The 20,713-nt window shown below is 45.8% G+C and overlaps 1 long non-coding RNA gene across 1 annotated transcript in view; it reads right to left on the bottom strand.

Annotated features, from left to right (window-relative positions):
* Positions 1 to 20,401, bottom strand: part of LOC120372421 — a 35,045-nt gene extending 14,644 nt beyond the window's left edge. Inside the window, exon 1 of the long non-coding RNA XR_005584958.1 lies at positions 20,350 to 20,401. This is a non-coding gene — a long non-coding RNA (uncharacterized LOC120372421). The remainder of the gene's footprint in view (positions 1 to 20,349) is intronic.
* Positions 20,402 to 20,713: the final 312 nt, after the last annotated feature.

The following is a 20,713-nucleotide window of genomic DNA, read 5'->3' as shown; positions in this document are numbered from 1 at the left end:
TGCACAAATCAACACAAACGTTCCAGGATTGTCCCTCTCTCTGTCTGTCCCTCTGAAGCTTAGGAAGTATGTTGAGTCAGTGTGAAGTGATGGAAACAACCCCAAGCCTGGTTGTAGGCGCTTTGTGTTCAGAATATCACAAGTTCAATCATCCCTGGGCCCTAGGAGAACCAGATGGGACGTTGGAGCCAAAGGGTCTGTGTCTGTTGGAATATGACAACTGATCTGAAGAGGTGGGAGTAAAAGCTCTGTAGGGTCACAGGAGCCGCTCTGTAGGATTTCCTGGTCACTAATCCACACAGCTCTGTGTCACGCTGGCATGTTTACCACGGCAGTGTTTTGTGAATGTGATTCCTACGGTGGTATTGGATGAAATAGTACACAGGTAACTGGTGTGAAGGCCTGCCACAAATGCTGAGATAATGGGATTCCAAGCCATGCAGAATTGGGCGCATGCAAAAATAGCTTCCACAGGTACTGGTGTATGGTGGCACTGTTACCAGTACCACACTAAGCTTTGACTATTCACAATGCCAAGAAAGCAAGCTACCCACACTGTCCACAGAGAGGCTAAAAGAAAGAGGACATTAAGGGGAAATAGATAAATCAGATACAGAACGCAACTGCCACACCCATCCAACTGCACAGCCTTTCAGCTACTAGTTTCTAATTATTATTATGTATGATCCAATTTCCCTGTTCAATTTGTGATAGTTTCCTGCCTGAATACCTAGTCAAATCAACTGAGGCTGTAAAAGAGGGGTTGTTAAAGAACTCAGGAATGAAAAAACAATAATACAGCTCAAAGCCTCTCAGGTACCCACCCCATTTCAAAGGACTTAATACAACAACGGCTGGGCAATCAGTTGTGAGGAGAACCTACCTGGCTGGCACTATCCAAAGTAAGATGTTTTCTTCTTCCCAAGGTTCAGGCTGAGATCAAAAGCCCCTCCAGGGGGTTAAAAAGGTGCCCTGGCAGATGGGTGGATGGAAGAGGTCAGGAAGCTGCCAGAGAAACATACAGTCAGGGTGCAGGGAGGCTGACAATGCAGAGTCAGGGTCTGCCAAGAGCAAGCTGTCGTGTGATGCCCAGAGAGAGCAGGGCACACAGCGAGGCTTAGTCATTCTACCTGGGGAATGCCAAACATAGATAAGACACTCTGTGTATAAGTCTCTGTTATTTTTTCAATCTACTTCTCTAAACTCCGTATGCTCTTTGCTGGATCATACTCTGTACTGGAGAAACCGCTTCTGTGTCACTGCATACTGTTACTGACCACAGACCCGGAGGAGAACTCTGGCAGGGTCCAAGCCCAGTTGGCACTGCTAAGTAATAAAGATGGATGCTCAGGGAGGTGTAGTCTGGACACCTGTTGAATTGGATTGAGGGATCTCACCCCAAAGGGAATAGAAGGCATGGGCCTGTCACTGGACAGAGGTGCTGGAAAAGAGTCCCAGAATGGTAGCCTGCCCAGGAAATGAGACACTATATAGGTCACATGGTATTTTTTCCTCCTCCCAGCCTGGCACAGTCTAGCTCGGGGGGGGGGGGGGGGCAAAAAACGGCCGTGGGCCAGATCTGACTCACCAACAGTTTTAATCCGGTCCCTGAGCTCCTGCTGGGAAGCAGGATCGGGGGCTGCTCCATGTGGCTCCGAGAAGCAGCTGCATGGCCCCCCTCTGGTTCCTACGCGCAGATGCAGCTAAGGGGCTCTGCTCTGCATGCTGCCTCTGCCCCAAGTGCCGCCCCCGCAGATCCCCGTGGCCGGGAACCACAGCCAATGGGAGCTGCAGGGGTGGCACCTGTGGATGGGGCAGGGTGCAGAGCCGCCTGGCCATGCCTTTGCATAACAGCCAGAGAAGGGACATGCTGCTGCTTCTGGGAGCCGCTTGAGGTAAGCGCTGCCAGAAGCCTGCATCCCTGAGCCTCTCCCCGCACTCCAACCCCGTGCCCCAGCCCTGATCCCCCTCCTACTCTCCAAACCCCTCAATCCCAGCCCACAGCATCCTCCTGCACCTCAACATCCTCATCCACAGTCCCACCCCGGGTTCACTCCCACACCCAGAACTCCTCATTTCTGGCCCCCACCCTGGAGCCTGCACCCCCAACCAGAGCTCTCACTCCTTCCATACCCCAACCCCAATTTCCAGATGTGGCCCTCGGGCCAAAAAATTTGCCCACCACTGGTCTAGCTCCTCGAAGCCCCAGTCCAGCATAGCACATAAGGACATGCGTAATTTGGAGTACACGGTTAAATGCTGTGCTGGCATGGAGCTATAATCAGGAGGCGGTCTTGAATGGAAACCACTAAAGCCCCAACTCTCTGTGGTCCTGATTTAGCCAAACATGTAGGCCCTGAATCAGCAAGGCATTTGAGCCCCTATCTCACAGTAAGTACTCCCACTGACTTCAATAATGGAGCTACTCACATGCTTAAAGTTAAGCACCTGCTTAAGTGCTTTGCTGAACTGGGACCTATGAAAGCTTATAGACAAACAGGCTTGTAGTATTTTAGAAAATGTTAACCCTTTCATTTCTGGACCATACAGTTCTTTCCTGGCAATATTAGGCTGCAGTTTCAGATGTATTGACTGGGAGCAGAGTTTCAATTTAACTTGGCCTTGTCACATTCCCTCAAAGCAACTCTATAAGCCTGCACAGGCTAGCTGCAAAGAATGTGCTCTGATCCGATATAAAGTGCCACAAACCACGCAACAAACTCCATCATTTCAAAACCCAATTAAGGTTGCTAAGTGACAATAATATGGTTATCTTTCACAGCTTTTACAAAACCGAAGAACTTAAAAGCAAGGGAATGAAGAGTAGATGATATCATAAATCTTACCCTCCACATATAAAAACCAATCATATTAACCTGGTAAAGTTCAAACGAATGCCTCTTTCATTATGGCACAACAACCGTTAACATTGATCCCGGGTTTGTTTGCTGTTTTCATTTGTTTGTTCTCTTGATTTCAGTATTCACATATTTCCTTTAAAAAGATGCTATTAAATGGGAAATATTATTGCTAATATATTACTCAGTTGATGTGCATACTTTTTTGGCATTTCTTGAGGACAATGCTGTACATGTAGTTTAATAGTCAATGTGTCTAACATCAATTCATGGTAATGTTAAACTGATTAATACGTGTCATTAATGTGTACTACATAATATTTAAAGTCTATAACGGGGTAGGCAACCTATGGCACGCGTGCCATCTTCAGCAAGCGAGCTGATTTTCAGTGGCACTCACACTGCCCAGGTCCTGGCCACCGGTCCAGGGGGCTCTGCATTTTAATTTAATTTTAAATGAAGCTTCTTAAACATTTTTAAAACCTTATTTACTTTACATACAACAATAGTTTAGTTATATATTATAGACTTATAGAAAGAGACTTTCTAAACACATTAAAATGTATTACTGGCACACGAAACCTTAAATTATAGTGAATAAGTGACGATTCAGCACACCACTTCTGAAAGGTTGCCGACCCCTTGTCTATAAGAAGGTGTAACTGGGTTGCCTAGGCACCTCCCCCTTGTGGCCTACCAGGTCACAACTCACCCAGCTATGGTTTCTGCTGGTAAGAAACTAGAGTGACCAGATGTCCTGATTTTATAGGGACAGTCCCAATATTTGAGGCTTTTTCTTATATAGAAACCTATTACCCCCCACCGCCGTCCCGATTTTTCACATTTGCTGTCTGGTCACCCTATAAGAAACTGTCTCTGTAAAGTCCTAGGTAACAGTGCTTTGCCCTCCGGCCAAGACACACTTCAGCCCTACCCCTTCCAGGGTGTTCATGTTCAAAGAAAATTAAGAACAAACCCCCTCCAACTCAAAACAGGGTCATCCAACTAACCTCTGGTAGGGTCCCACCCTTCTATTTATAGCTTGTCTCCAAACAGTCTGTGCTTTGCTCCACCATTCAGACTGACTAATCCTCAGAAGCGTTCCAGCACTTCATTAACGATGTGCTACAAGACCTCTTGGACCAGCTCATGGTAATGTATCTATTTGATACACTGATCTTCTCAGATGATCTGAACCAACACACCACTCATGTCCATACAGTCCTGGAGAGACTCCGACAACACAATCCTTATGGTAAACTGGAGAAGTGCACGTTTGATCAGATCTCAGCTGAGTACTTGGGTTTCATCCTACCTCCTGGAGGAATCAAGGTGGATCTGCGAAAAGGTCCAGGCTGTTTGCGACTGGGCAGACCCCTGTAATGTGCATGACCTAATATGTTTTTTAGGCTTTGCAAACTTCTATTGGAGGCTCATTTTGAATTTTTCAAAACAAACCCCTCACTGCCCTACTCTATAAAAACTGCCCATTTCAATAGGTTGCCTGGGACCTGGTATGCATTCAAGCAGTTGAAGCTTGCTGTCACCACCACTCCAGTATTGACCCACTCAGATGTGGTGCAAGCTTTCATTGTGGAAGCAGATGTCTCTAATTCAGTGATCGGGGCAGTACTCTACCGAAGGCGTACAGCGAAGCAAATATTGCACCCCATCACCCACTACTTAAGGAAGCTCACTCCTGCTGACTGAAACTACAAGATTGTGGACAAGGAGCTCACGGCAATTAAGACTGTCTTCAAGGAGTAGTGACACTATTCAGAAAGGACCCACATGTGGTCCAAGTGTTTACCAACCATGAGAATCTAAAATACCTCTGTAGGGCCAACACCCTAAACACATGACACCTCTGGTGGGCCCTATTCTTCTCCTGGTTCAGCTCTACCTTGACCTACTGTCCTAGAACCAGAAATGGCAAGGCCAATGCCTTGTCCTGAAGATATGGCTCTGACCCACAAGGTCCCAGTCCAGAACCACCTCACATTCTCAAGTCCTGTAATTTCCTTAATGTGACTCACCACCAGGACCTGAACACACTCATCCACTCTGCTTCTGTCTCCATAAATCTGCCTGACAAGTTGGCCATTATCAACCGAGAACCACGCAACACCCAGGAGGAGACCACATTTGTAAGGGACTGCATCTATTTTCCCCCAGGACATGCAAGAATGGCAGTCTTCAACTGTCACAACTTCACCCTGGCAGGACACTTAGGGCAAATATAAAAATTGATGATTAACATCCAATTTCTTCTGGTGGCCCCAAATGGCTTTATGATAGAAACCTTTATAGCTTTCTGCAAGATGTGTGCCTGCACCAAGATCCCATGTCATAATCCCCTGTAGTCTCCTCCACCGTGTGGACACCCCGTCTCAGCCCTGAGACGCCATTGCCTTAGACTTTGCTGTTTCACATCCATCCTGATGGTGGTAGATCATTTTCTAAAATGGCTCACTTCATTCCCTGCACAAGTTTACCCTCTGTGGAGGAAACCGCCCAGGTTGGATAAACAACATAGTCCATCTTCATAGCCTTTTGGATCACATCACCTCTGACTGGGGACCACAGTTTACTGCTCGCTTCTGGAAGAGACCCTACATTTATTAAAAGTCCACACAAACTTGTTCTCTTCCTGCCACCCTCAGTTGAGTGGCCAGACAGAATCAACCAGATCTTCAAACACTACTTACAGTTCTGCATCAACCATCAGCAGGACGACTGGCCTTAACTGTTATCCTTTGCACAGTTTTCTTACAATAATGCACACTATGCCATAGGCAACAGCCCCTGCTTTTTCAATGAAAGGTAACACCCCCAATTTCACCCACAACTACCCACATCCTCCCCCAACCCATCTGCCTTAGACCTAGTACAATATATCCATCACATCCAAGAGGAAGTGAAGGAACACACTGAAAAGGAGGACTACAAAAGGCATGCAGACAAGCAAAGACAACAGGGCCCTACCTACAGCATAGGACAAAAGGTATGACTTTCAACAGAACACCTCTGCATGGACAGACCCTCCCGGAAACTAGACTATTGGTTCCTTGGCTGGTACCAGATTTGGAGACAAATCAACCTGGTCACTTTTGAAGTCCAGCTCCCTCAATCCCTTTAGTGTTCATCCCATATTCCATGTCTCACTTCTAGAACAATATATCAAGAACAAATTTCCCCATAGAGCCCAATTGCTGTCCCCCACTTGTGCAGGGTCAGGAGGAATACATTGTTCATGAAGTCCTCAATTCTAAAATCAGGTGGGGCAAATTATGATACCTGATTGACTGGGAATGTATAGCCCAGAGGAACGAACTTGGGAGCCAGCTGAAAACATTCTTGGTTTGGGTCTTCCATAGGAACCACCCCAAGAAACCTGGACCTATGTTGCCTGGAGGGAAACCCTAGTGGAAGCCTATGGATCTCAAATCTGGATGTAAAGGTCTTCTGGAAGCAGCCAGGCTCCAACCCTCCACTGGCAGCCTGCTGACAATCACTTACCATGAAGCCCAGCCCCAGTGGGAGGCTCCATCCCCTGATGTCCAATTGGTGGAGCCCCAGAGCACCTGATTGGTCTGCTGGCCCTACTTAAGCCAATTGGGATCCATCCTGCTCTGGACTGCATGCCTTATGCTTTCTGCTCCCTACAACTCCCTCCTCCTTCCCCAGCTTGATCTCCTGGCATTCCAACCTTGCTTAACTGCTGGCATCTGACTTGTGGTTCCCGATCTCCTGTTTGTCCCCTGCTTCTGACCTCCCGGAATCCCAACCAGGTGACTCTTGACTCCTGTCTCATGACTATGGAATCTGGATCTGACTATTAGGTCTGGCTGTCCATGGCCATGACATATCCATTTTTTTTAATGCTAGCTCTGGATTCTGAAGTTAAGCATGGTCTAATCTTGTATCAGCAGTGAATGACATCAAACTTTCATGGACTCAGATATTTTTCTCCATCCCAATAATAAAACTCAGTGTAATTAATTTGTAAAGGAGGAAGCCCCAACTTCAAGTTTCACCAGGATCTATGGAAAGATTCCTTCCAAGAACTGTATATTAGATCTGGTCAGGAATTTGTTTTTTCACACTAAACTTGAACCTGGGTCTCTGACATCTCAGGTGAGTGCGCTGACCAGTGGCTGGGCTTGTGCACATGAACAATTTTTGAAAGGTCCTAGTTTTTGTTCAGCTGTGAAACAAAAAACAAATCTCAAAATCTCACAAATTCTGTTTCACAAAAAAATTGTGTGTTCCAAGCCTTACTGTGTGTACAATAGTGTTCCCTTGAATACTTAATATCTCAACTCTCCTTTTACTTGATGCCAAAGAGGAAGATATTAGCTGGACTTGTACTGGATGGAGGAATTAATGTGACATTTTAAAGAAATCAATCTATCTTCATTGTGGACTTTAGATGAAAAATTATCACAAGAAAAAAAATCAGTGTTAAGGCAGGATTAAAAATTCTTTTGGCTTGGCCTAGTAATTGAAGCAGGCTCCTGAAATTCTCTGTTTTATTCTGTGCTAAATTTCCCCAGTGACTTTTGAAGTGTACAGAAGTATTCCAAAACCAAGCAATTACCGGGAGGGGAATGGACAGACACGAAAGGAAGTTTCAGGTACTGCTAACAGCTGTCAAAATATATCACTCCTCCTTTCTTCCTTCCTTAGGTAATGATGCTGTTATAGATAGATGATGGGAGCTTAAATTTAAACACTGGTAGCTAGATTCTCCACTTGTGTAAATCTGCATAGTTCCACCTAAGTCAATAGAGCTACACTGCTTTACAACAACAACAGAACTGTCCTCATAAATCTCTGCAAAGAGCCAAAGAGTTCAAGCAAACTTGAGAAACTTGTTGATTCCATTACAGTAAGAAGAGAAGTTAGGAGTGTGGATCTCTGTCCTGGGGTGTGACCCCTGTAGTAGGAAGAGAGCATGAGGCATAAGCCCTTGTATTAGCAGCCTGGTATGAGGCAGAACCTGCTCACAGAATCTGGCAAGACCAGGGCTAATATTGCAGAAATATACATTCTTAAGAAGTGCTAAGCACAGAGTACTCATGCAAACACATCCCGATTATGACTTTGCAGTCTATATGGTATTATAAAAATATGCTAATGAGTGAATATAATATAACTGGAATATGCTTCATGCAAAAGGTCTCTTGTAAAGTATCATTACAAAGATTATAATCTACTGAGTGTCATCACTCTATTTGTATAAATGTACCACTCTTGTATCTGAAACTAGAAATATGAAATACAACTCTCAAGGCCTATTGTAATTATGCAAAGTGTGGGCTATTAATGGTGGCTTGGAATCTTGATGACTCCCATTAATCAGGACCATTGTCTGCAGATGGCTGTGTTTTATCTGTAAGTCTTCCTGTATACCTGTGTGTTGGCAAGTGGGCAATGAAGTCTTGCAGTGACATGTGATCATGTCACCTGAACTGGAATCCATCTTTAACCTGGAGCTTTTCCATTGAGAAGGAGGGTGTGGGAACCCAGAGAGGGACAAAGGATTCCTGCCTTATACAAAAGATATATAAAGGCAGAGGTGAAAGTAAGCCGGTACGGTCTGATACGGCGTATGGGGAAGAGCCAGCACACCATGCCGGACCGCACTGGCTTCTGTGGCAGGGATTTAAAGGGCTCAGAGCTCCCGCGGTTGCGGGCAGTCCAGAGCCCTTTGAATCCCACCCGCGGCTCCGGCGGCCGGACTGGGGCCGGATTTAAAGGGCTCAGAGCTCCCGCGGCTGCGGGCAGCCCAGAGCCCTTTAAATCCTGTCTACGGCTCCAGCGTCTGGGCTGAGGCCGGGATTTAAAGGGCTCAGAGCTCCTGCGGCTGTGGGGAGCCCAGAGCTGCAGTGGGGATTTAAAGGGCCCGGAGCTCCATGGCGTCCGGAGCCCCGGGCCCTTTAATTTTCCACTGAGCCCCGGGGGCTCCCAGCCACCTCTGCAGCTGGGAGCTCTGGGTTGTTTTAAAGGCCCTGGGGCTCCCAGCCACAGCCGGTGCCCCAGGGCCTTTAAATCTTGAGAGGCACCGCCTCTTCCGGTTGAGGCCACGCCTCTTCCAGATGAGGCCACGCCCCCCTCAGGACTCCGGCAGTACCAGTAAGTCCTGTAAGTTACTTTTACCCCTGTATAAAGGGGTGGAACAGAACAAAGGGGGAGAGGAGCCATCATGAACAATCCCCTAGCTACCACCTGAGCTGGAATAAGAGCTGTATTAGGGGAAGGAATTGTGCCCAGGCCTGGAAGGTGTCCAGTCTTAGGAAAAAACTTACTGAAGCATCTCTGAGGGTGAGATTATCTGTATTCAATTTGATTAGACATAGATTTGCGCATTTTATTTCATTTTGCTTGGTGACTTACTTTGTTCTGTCTGTTACTACTTGGAACCACTTAAATCCTACTTTCTGTATTTAATAAAATCTCTTTTTACTTATTAATTAACTCAGACTATGTATTAATACCTGGGGGAGCAAACAGCCATGCATATCTCTCTATCAGTGTTTTAGAGGGTGAACAAATTATGAGTTTACCTTGCATAAGCTTTATACAGGGTAAAATGGATTTATTTTAGACCCCACTGGGAGTTGGGCATCTGAGTGTTAAAGACAGGAACACTTCTGTGAGCTGCTTTCAGTGAAGCCTGCAGCTTTGGGGCAAATAATTCAGACCCTGGGTCTTTGGTGGAGTAGATGGGAGTGTCTGGCTCAGCAAGACAGGGTGCTGGGGTCTCGAGCTGGCAGGGGTAGAAGTAGTTTTGGCACATCGGGTGGCAGCTCCCAAGGGGGTTTCTCTCATCCAACCCGTCACACCGATATCAAGTGGTACCTGAACATCCCAGTATCAAGGATGGTACAAAAACATTCCCCAAGGATAACAGGAACACACTGACCTCTCCTAAAAGATAAGGTCAGGATGACAGTACATAATAGAGATGTTTTAATCAAACCAACATGTACAAGGTGATGGATAATAATTAGCCATGTCAGAGGGGCAACATTAACTTGTTTATATCGGGGTATAAAGATGTATCTCAGAGGGAGTATCTTTGTCCGGCCTAGGGAGGAAGGGAAAGTCTCGCCATTCACTGAGCTATTCCATTATTACAGGCATACATGTATTAGTGGTCCAGTAGAGTCTGCAGAATACTATTACCATGCTTCATTGACAATAAACCTGGCTGGGTGCCTTCGTCCCTTAATGGATCTTGTGGTCATTGGGTGGCTCGCTCAAAATCTACCATGTCAGCCGTTTAAGAGGGCTGAGGTGGCACACAGAGGGAACACATACACACACTGGCAAACATCTATCAACATCTAGCCACAACCCCTATTCTGCTATCAGTGTAGCAAGAATGTAACTTATTGTACTCAGTATTAGGGAAATGTGAACCAATCTAAGCAGATGAAAAAAATTAAAAAGTTGACCCACATCTTTGACCATCTCTTAAAGTGAATCAGATGTGGACTTTCTAACAAGCCATTTAGTAATTTTGCAATAAAATTCCAGATGAAGTAACTCCAGATGAAGCAATATAGTACTGGTTTGCTTTTGGCGTAACATGGACTTACTCAGACACACAAAAGACAACAATATATTACATAAAGTTGAAGCATCTCTGTAGCTAAGCCCCCATTCAAGACACATGCATAATATTAAACACATGTGTAGTCTGGGACTACTCACATGCTTAAGCATCTTCCTGCATTTGGTACCAAGATAGTTCCCATTACAAGCTTGATCTTCACTTGCTCCACTCCCTGCTACCTTCCAGACACTGCTTAGTAGAATATTTGTGATCTGAGCACATTTTATTATTTTTTCCACCAGCTCCTCAGGCAGTTGCATAACATTTGGTAATTAATTCACAGCATATTTTTGGCAATTTCCCTGTAAATTATCCCAGAATAAACATCTTCCGTATTCAGCCAATCAAAAATAGTTTTGCAATCCCCGCCCCCAAACCCAGCCCTGTGTAGAAGGGCGTGATCACAGTGGAGGCAGTCAGTTTCATGAAACAGAGGGATCCAACATTGTTTTGCAGGCCCGTCAAACTCTGCCAAGGCCAGCTCTGAGTGACAGAAGGGGATTGAAGGTGCTTTCATTTTAAGCTCTACCATACTCTGCTCAGCTGGAGGAAGTAAAGTGGCAGCCTAATTTCACCTCTCTCTTTGAAGCGCCTCACCGGCTGATCTGCTTCAGGAAGCAGAAGAGCAGCAGCCTGAGCTGCGGTTGCTTTTATTCCTCCACTCTCATCAAAGCAGCAGAACAGAGCTCTCTCCAGTTGCCATTAGCAGGAGGAAAATGATGCTGAGCAGAGTTCTAAGACCTCCGTCTCCCAGGAGCTGGGGGAAGCACTGCGTCAGGGTTCCCCACATTTCCTTTGGGTCCATCAGCTAGTGGAAGCTCCAAAACTAGAGCAATTTATGATTGTGAGTTGGTGCATCGGCACCCCCTCTGGCCAGGCATGGTGTGGCACCTGCACTCACTCACCCTGATGGGGTTGTCACTCAATTCCTGATGCCCAGGTGTCTGAAAACTCCCTCTATTCTTAAGCCCCTCAGGAGGCTGGTAGGGGGACACACACCACTGGCTTCAGGGCTTCAGGGCTCAGGGCCCTCAAACTAGACAAGCTGAATTCGGGTAAAATTACTCCGGCTATACCCTGGGTTCCAATTTATTACCCCGGGGTTTCTGTAGTTTCTTCAGCCTGCTGGTCTGGTCATCCCCTTTTAGGGTGCCATCCCTGAGTGGCTTTTCAGCAGCTTGCTGGCAGGAGTTCCCTTCTCCAGCCTGCTTGCTCACTCTGCTGGTAGCTCTCTTGCCAGTGTCCACTAGCCTGACACCGCCATTAACCCTGAAATAAATGAGTATTGGTGCTATGGGCCCAGAATCATGTCTACCACGGTTACAAATGCCACTGAATATACAGGCCCTGCTGGTTTATAAGCCTGTGATCTCTGTGACCCCAGTAATGTTTGCAACAGCCATGAGCCCTATACCTGAGATCTTGTAACCACTGGGAAAGGTGTGCTGCAGTGCACTGCAGGACTCCTGGGAACAAGGTGGTCATGCCAGTAACAATTACATCAGCTTACATGCCACACTATTTACAAGAGAAGGGCTGAGCTGGATCACTTTGGGTCTTCATTGTGGTGTGGCAAGACCCAAACCAAACCCACCCATGGTTTGCTGTTGGATTTCCAGCTTCAAGCACTTCTCCCAAGGCTCTGTAAAGAAGGGTAATTGGCTTCTCAGAAACCATAAATATAAGTGTGCAAGGAAGAGGGGAAATAACAGGACAAAAAGTTAGATGACCAAGCACTGAGGTACAAGAGCTCAGAAACAGCAAGCACATCAGTATCACCAGCGGCATCACTAGCAGCTAAAAAGAGCTCCCCGTTTTGCAATGAGACTCAGAAAATGTAGGCTCCCACTCTTCTGATACTCTCTAATGGATGCAGTCTCTCGGAGATCATATTGACAAACTGTCATTGCTAATACAGCTCTCACTCAGAGATGGCATCAGCTGTCACAATATGGGCATATTTACCAACAGCCAATAACCCACGGCAGGTGGCGGTAGCTACTGATGTACTTTGGTACACAAAAACATTGCAGCTTGCTGTCTTTGCTGCATGTACTCTCAACCTGTAATAATGGCAACTTGCCAGGTTTTGAAGTTGTTTTGCCATGTTTTGGGGGGGGGGGTGTTTTGTTTTTTTGTTTTTTAAACAACTGGAGTTCTTTTTTGAGGGGGATGAGCCATTTGACTGGCTGGTGATGTTCTCAAACAACACAGCTGATGGGATGTACACAGAGAATAGTGTTGGATGGCAGAGATGGCCAGGTCACTTTTCCCTTTCATGCCACATGCATAGCTTTGCCTGTGATGGTCACGATCTGTGGAGGGGCAACATTTTGAAAAGCACCTAAGTGATTTAAAAGCCTAAGTCCCAAGTTCCAAAGTGAAAACTGTTTTTCATAGACATGGTCCAAGGGAAAGGTGTAACACCAAAATGACATGTAGCTCAAGGTGCTAGACATTAATTTCTAAAGTTTCATCCTGTGCCAGAGCTTGGAGAAAAGCAATCAGAAGAAATGCAGAAGCAGAGAATAATTTCACCTCTCTAGTTTAATGAGTGGCCTGCAATGACTGTATATGTTCTCAAAACTAATGGGAGTGCAGGGCTTGTGTATGACTTAGCCTTCTTATCTCCATAGTAAGAGGTGGTGCAGAGCTCTCGTCCAGCTATTTCAGTATCCTGTCTCTGAAAGTGACCAGTACCAGATACCGTAGAGGAAGGTGCAAGAAACCCCAGAGTGGACATTACAGAATATCTTGCACGAATAAGTTTCTTCCTAACCATCAGCCAAAGGCCTTCCAGAACATGCTTGAATGCTACTGACAGTAGCTGTTGACATTCTCATTCTCCACATAAATGTCCAATCCTGCTACACTCTTGACCTCAGTGGTAGCTTGCGGCAATGAGTTATTTCCTTTTATTAGTTTTATATTTGTTCATAGAATAATAGAACTCAAAGGGACCTCCAGAGGTCATCTAGTCCAGTCCCCTGCACTTGTGTCAGGACTAATTATCTAGACCATCCCTGACAGGTGTTTGTCCAACCTGCTCTTAAAAGTCTCCAATGATGGAGATTCCACAACCTGCCTAGGCAATTTATTCCAGTGCTTAGCCACCCTGACAATTAGGATTTTTTTCCTATGTCCAACCTAAACCTCCCTTGCTGCAATTAAAGCCCATTGTTTCTTGTCCGATTATCAGAGGTTAAGAAAAACAATTTTTCTTCCTCCTCCTTGTAACAGTCTTTTACATACTGGAAAACAGTTATGTCCCTTCTCAGTCTTCTCTTTTCCAGACTAACCAAGCCCAATTTTTTCAATTTTCCCTCATAGGTCATGTTTTCTAGACCTTTAATCATTTTTGTCACTCTTCCTTGGACTCTTTCCATCCTTTCTGAAATGTGGTGCCCAGAACTGGACACAATATTCCAGTTGAGGCCTGATCAGAGCAGAGTAGAGCGGAAGAATTACTTCTCGTATCTTGCTTACAACACTCCTGCTAATACCTCCCAGAATGATGTTTGCATTTTTTTGTAACAGCGTTACACTGTTGACTCATATTTAGCTTGTGGTCCACTATGACTCCCAGATCCCTTTCTGCAGTACTCCTTCCTAGGCAGTTTTTTCCCATTTTGCATGTGTGCAACTGATTGTTCCTTCCTAAGTGGAGTACTTTGCATTTGTCCTTATTGAATGTCATCCTATTTACTTCAGACCATTTCTCCAGTTTGTTCAGATCATTTTGAATTTTAATCCTAACCTCCAAAGCACTTGCAACCCCTCCCAGCTTGGTATCATCCACAAAATGTATAAGTGTACTCTGTATGTCATTATTTAAATCATCGATTAAGATATTGAACAGAATTGGAACCAGAACACCCTTTAATTTCATTGTGTATCCAATTAATCTAATGTTGTGACCCAGGCTAAATAGGAGAGGCTGATCTCTCTGCTGAGTATTCATTATTCTGTGTTCCTCTGTCATGTCCTCAGTTATTCATTTCCTCTCTAAATTAAAAATCCCAATTTTTTTCAATTTTTCATCAGAAAGCTTTCTCTACTGTCAATTGTATGGACCTTCTTTACTTCTGCCTTGTTCTTTTTGAGATAGTGTACTCGGTTCTTGTCACCCTATCCAAGAGGAGAGTGTACTACTGAATTCTATAATAGCATTATAATAATTGTAGTGTTTCTTTCTATCCCTTTGCTTACATTGTTTGCTTTTTATGTTCGTTACTGGACACTGAAATGAGGTTTGGGGCTATTCACAGTGATGGCCATGTCTTGCTCCTCAGTGGTCAGAGTCGATGTAGTACGCAATTTGGTCTCTGTGTCGTACACATAGCACCTTGGAAAGATCAATCTACTACTATTCTGACACCCATTCACCTGCTTTTTAGGTCCTCTAACGTCCCCTTCAATCTTCTCTGGTCTTGACTACCCTAAATAATGGTGTTATCTGCAAATTTTGCCACTTCTCGGTTCACCCTATTTTCAAGCTCAGTAATAAATGTATTAAATACAGGTCTTAATACAAAACCTTGTGGCACCCCACTCTTACCCTTCTGTCATATTGACAACTGACCATTTATTCCTATGCTTTGTTTTCTGGCCCCGACAATTTCTAATCTGTGACCTCTCACCCCATGACTATTTATTTTCCTTAATAGCCTCTAGAAAGAGGCTTTGTCAAAGGCTTTTTTGAAAGTTCAAGTACAATATGTCGGCAAGAGGGCTTGAGCTGAAGCCCAATGAAGCCAGTGGGAGTCTTTCCTTTGACTTGCATGGTTTTTGGATCAGTCCCAGCATGCCAACAGATTGGAGATACACATCAGTGGTCAGGGGGACTCGTGCTAAGTTACTTTGGCATCTTGGAAAATCCTCAGCCAGAGAGGATAGTGTTGTGTTGTCCAAAAAACCCTGCACCTTTTAAAAAGCACAGGGAGTGACATATACTTATCACTGTGTTGCACTGAAATAATTAATTGCAGCAAATGCTCTCTGTTGGTGTTAAAAGCCACAGTCCTGAAGGGTCAGTCTGATATTTCCCTTGGCTCATGTGTTCAGTGACCCATCAATCAGATCTTTTATTTCGATTATGCCATTTTATAATTGCTCTTTTCCTGAGAGCCCCAAATCCCAGCAGTCCAGTTTCTCAGCAAACTCTGTAAAATCCTCTGTGCTTTGCACTGCTGGCAGCATTTTAACTGGATTCCATAGGCAGACCTTTGCATTTGAGGTACATGAGCAGAGCACAAGCCCTTAATGAGACCCACCAGGGCCCTTTGTATCACTACCTTGCCTATGATCCCCATCGATCTGCTGCTACCTCTGCTCTTTAATCAGACACCTTGTAAGGGCAGAAAGGTACATTTACTGCCACACTCTTTCTCCTCCTAGACAATCAATGGTTATTAAGTGTATCTTGCAGGCTGGTAGGCAGAGAGCGAGATTCTCATTGCTCATCAACTCAAAGAGACTTCATTTTCCATTAAGTCTGATAAACAAGCTACAAAAACCCAACACAACCCACTTCTTCCTGACAGGCATAACCAAAGAGTTTCATCTGCATATGACTGTGAACTCTTTGGGGTAAGAACAGTTTCTAACTATGTATATGTGCAGTGCCTAGCACAATGGGGCCCTGACATCAGTTGGAGCCTCTAGGTGCCACTGTAATACAAATTAACAATCACGACCACCACCACTAAAACATCAAAAAAATAAGGGATGCCTGCAGGATCTATCTGAGGGGCCAACCCTGGATACTAAAAACACCTCAGGAAACCAATGTAAGGTACTTTTAAAATATGAGAAGGGATTAACTGAGATAGATCAAAGAAAGAGTGAGTTCCACGCCATAGAAGTCACAACAGCAAAGACCTGTCCATCTGCTGACCTCAAATGGAGTCCCTAAAGGTCAGTGGTACCAGAGTACAAATATCCATTGGAGCAAAGAAAGCAGGTCTCAGCTATGAAGAAGGTCCGCATTGTTGAGGAGCTGAAAAACCAGCAGTGCCATTTTAAAGTCAATCTGCTACACAATAAACTGACAATGTGCAAAACACAGGATGGGGGTGAAATGATCATGGGTGGGCAAACTGGCGAGCTTATGTATTCCTGAATTCTGAGAGCCATACACTGCTAGGAGCCCAGCTGGAAGGTGATTACAGTAGTCAACCCTGTCATCACAAGAGCAGATGCTGCTGCTGTGAGGCTGCCATGGGATAAAAAAAGGTACAGCCTCAGCAAGTTGTACAAGTGAGAGAGCACCCTGACACATGACTTTCCATGGAATCAGCATGGTTCATAGTAACGCCCAAGTGTTTTACTTACTGTCTCCATGCATGAAGACGTGATGCAGATCAGAGCTTCTTCTTCATGTTGACCTCTAGACACCTATAAAACTTATTGTCTTCCCAGAGTTGGGAAAGACATAGCTGTCATGCATCTCACCAGTGATATCATCTAACCAATCCTCTAGTGCCAAAACTAAATTTACAGGGTAAACAGGGCAAGAGTGTACAAAAGTGTATCATCAGCATACTGGTGAAACATGAGGGTTGATCTCTCAAGAAGCTTGAATAACATGGGAGCTAGGATTATTTGTAACTGTTTATTGACTCTCAACTTCCAAGGGGGTCTCCAACCCTGAAAGAGCAATTCCAGAAATACCAAAAATGCCCCTTAATCGCTGAAGTAACAAGTCATGGCTGGTCAGCTGGAAAGCTTCTGAGAGGTCCAGCATGACCAAAATGGCCCAATAGCCCCTAATACCAACAGATCATCAGCATGCTCACGGGGTGTTCTGGGTGCGCCCAGGCACACCCTAATGCCTGCAGGCCAGATCTGGCCCCTCAGGGCTTTGGATTCCAGCCTGCAGGATTTGCCCTCCAATGGTGCCGCATGCTCTCAGAAGCAGCCGGCACGGCACCACGTCCCTGCAGCCCCGGAGGGGGTGGGGCAGAGGGCTCTGTGTGATGCTCCAGACACCGCCCCCTTCAGATCCCATTGGACGGGAACAGGGAACTGCGGCCAATGGGAGCTTCGGGGGAGGTACCTGGAGGCATGGCAACGGGGGCCGTGCAGGGACGTGGTGAGCGGTGCGACGTGGGGCCAGAGCAGGCAGCCAGGGAGCACGCTGCTGCAGGTAAGTGGTGCCAGGCTGGAGCCCAAACCCCTCCTGCATCCTGCCCCCCAACTCCCTGTCCTGAGCCCCCTGCCTGCACCCCACACCCCTCCTGCATCCCAACCCCCTGCCCTGAGCCCTGCCTACACCTTGCACCCCAACTCCTTGCCCTGAGCCCCCTGCCGCACCCCAAACCCCTCCTGCACCCCAACCTCCTGCCCTGAGCCCCCTGCCACACCCCTCCTGCACCCCAAGTCCCTGCCCTGAGCCCCCTGCCACACCCCTCCTGTACCGCAACTCCCTGCCCTAAGCCCCCTGCCTGCACCCTGCACCCCTCCTGCACCCCAACCTGCCCTGAGCCCCCTCCTTCACTCCGCACCTCCTCCCACACCCCGCACTCCCTCCCACACCCCAACCTTTATGATGTTCACCATTAAAAAAATAAAAATAAATAAATAAATAATAAATAAATAAATAAATAATAAATAATAAATAATATTCCCTGAGTGCACACCCTAATGAAACGCTCTCATTACATTTTGTTTCAGTATGAAGAGATGAGTCCCTTGTGGCTGGTAGTGGCACAGCAGGTTCTCTGCCACTAATGCCCACTGTGACAGCTGCTCTGGCCCTGCGTTGGTCTGCCTCTTCCCATGACTCGGCCCTCCGGCCAGTTCATATTCAGACACACCCCTTCTGGGGCAATAGAGAGTCCAACAAATAGAAGTCCAATGTCCTTCCAAAGGGGTTTCATTCTGAGGTCCTCATACCCTTCTCTCAGGTCTCTCAGTAGTCCTTATCCCCGGAATGCAGGCCCTCCGACTAAACTAGAATCCAGTCCAGGGACCGTGTAACCAGCAGCCAAGGTCACCTGGCTGCTGCCTCCTGGATGTCTTCTGACTTGAGTCTGTCAGCAGGCCTCTCCCAGAGCCTTTCTAAGTCCACCCTTCTTTCAGGGCCAGGACACACAAGGCTCACCTAAGGAATTCCCACAACGAATTTCCACACTAAAATATGCAGTTTAACCCAACTCCTGCCCTCCTTCGGTTTGACCTGTCATCCCTTTTAGGTTTCCCTGTTCTGTTTCTCCATTGAACACCTCCCTGGAAGGCCAAATCCTGCCCCTGCATCAGAGCTCACCACCAGAGCTTGCTGCTCACCCAATGGCAGCTCTGTCTCTCTCCTGGCCTCCTGCCAGACCTCTCTAATCAGGAGAGGATCCCAGGGCCAGCTCTCCCCCTGGGTTTCATCCCTGACCCCCCTGGTCTCTCTAGTCCCAGAAAGTGACTGCAGATTTCCTCCCTGCAGCCTGCTTCTGCTCCAGAATTCCTTCTCCAGCCAGGCTTCCTCCTTAATTAGACGTGGCTCATCCTCCACGTGCAGCCAGAGGGGTTACTTGGCCTTTCGGGCCCACATTAACCCTTTCTAAAATGGGAGGGGGTATAAACCCCCATCACACAGTAGTACACAAAACGTTATAGGAGGTTTGATGTAATCAGCAATGAGACTTCAAACTTTTTGTGGAGAAAGCCCTGGTGCTTGAAATTCTGTCAATCAAAACTGGAAGAAATGTTTAGTTAATGGTAAGAGGTGTACTTCAGCAAGAGTTTTGCTTCATGAGGAATTCAGGCTGGATCCTTGTCTTAAGCTTAAAATTTTACTACATCAAGATATGATAAGATAAACTTATGAATATAAAGCAGGGCAAAATAATAGGTATTATATGTAGCAGCTATGGGCACAGGATTAAGTCATTTGGACCCACATAGAACAAACAGAGAACCTGGTGCATTAGCTACCAAAGGAAAGCAAATCCTCTTCAATACCTCTCCCCGCACAATACATATCGGTTAATTCCCAGGCATCTTCATTTTAAACATTACAAACCAGTTATCAGTACAGAAAAAGAGACAATAAACGCTGTTAGAAAATTCATCATTTATACTAGTTCCAGTTAACTCTAATGAAGATGCAAGACCTTTCAGTTCAAGTCAATCAAATCCATTCAGAAGCCACCTTATGATCCATCAGTTCAATCCCCTCAAAATTGATTGCAGTTGTGCTTTGATTCAAATCAATTGTTTTCACCTCTGTTCCATTGATTGCAATGGACTCACATTAGTCAACAGAGCCTCCAGTTAAACATGCGGGCTGGAATCAAGAGAGTGCATCATTGCGCAGCCTTGAAACAAGCACTGTCTGAGAGCTGAACTGTAGTTTTGTGCTAAGTCCCAAAGCACAAGAGGGGAAAGATATTCAGGTTATTAAACAAAAGGAAACACTGATATTAGCAGGCATTTGCATAAGTAAGGACCTAACAGACTTTCATTCAAAGAAACCACAATCTCTGCAAGAGTCTCTGTTGTAACTGAGATCAGGGCCGCCTTGTGCTAGGCACTGTATATAGACCGAGTGAGAGGCAGCCCCTGCCTTAAAGAATCTGCAATCCAAATGGACAAGACAGGCAAAGATGGGAGGAGAGACGCAGACACAGAGAGATGAAGTTATTTGTTCAAGGTCACACAAGAGGTCAATGAAAGAGCTGAGAATAAAGCACAAAAGTCTTCCTAGTCCCAGGCCAGTGGTCTATGCACTGCATTGCACCATCTCCCCTGAAGTAGACGATATTTCCACCAAACAGCTGGTTCCAGGTATTTAGAAGATTCACAGATACACCTGGTACAGTTTTTAAACTATATAGACCCCATCCCCACTTAACAGGAAAAGGTATCTCTGCTTACCTGAAAACTTCCTTTCTTGGAGTAATAAGGTCCATAGATCCCCCAAAACGAGTAGGTCAGCCTGCTTGCAGCTTTGGGGCAGAAACAGACCTGTCAGTCACTGGCAGCAGGGAATGCCTTTCTCCCTAATCCTCTAAGTTCCCGCTACTTGTGACAACTTTCACGCCCAGGATAATTCAATTCTGCTTCACCACATTGTGTTAAATATACTTTGAGGAAAAAGCACAACAATTTCTCCTTATTGCAAAACATGGGAATTACCTCTAATGAAACAAACCCAAATGTTTGGATGGCAATTTCCTTCTCCCTTTAAGATGATCTGTTTGCCTCCAAGGTGGGCAGCACTCGGAACTACATTTCTCAG

Source organism: Mauremys reevesii, linkage group 9, assembly GCF_016161935.1.
Source record: "Mauremys reevesii isolate NIE-2019 linkage group 9, ASM1616193v1, whole genome shotgun sequence".
NCBI classification, from domain to species: Eukaryota; Metazoa; Chordata; order Testudines; family Geoemydidae; genus Mauremys; species Mauremys reevesii.
This window is presented reverse-complemented; position numbering and strand designations above follow the sequence as displayed.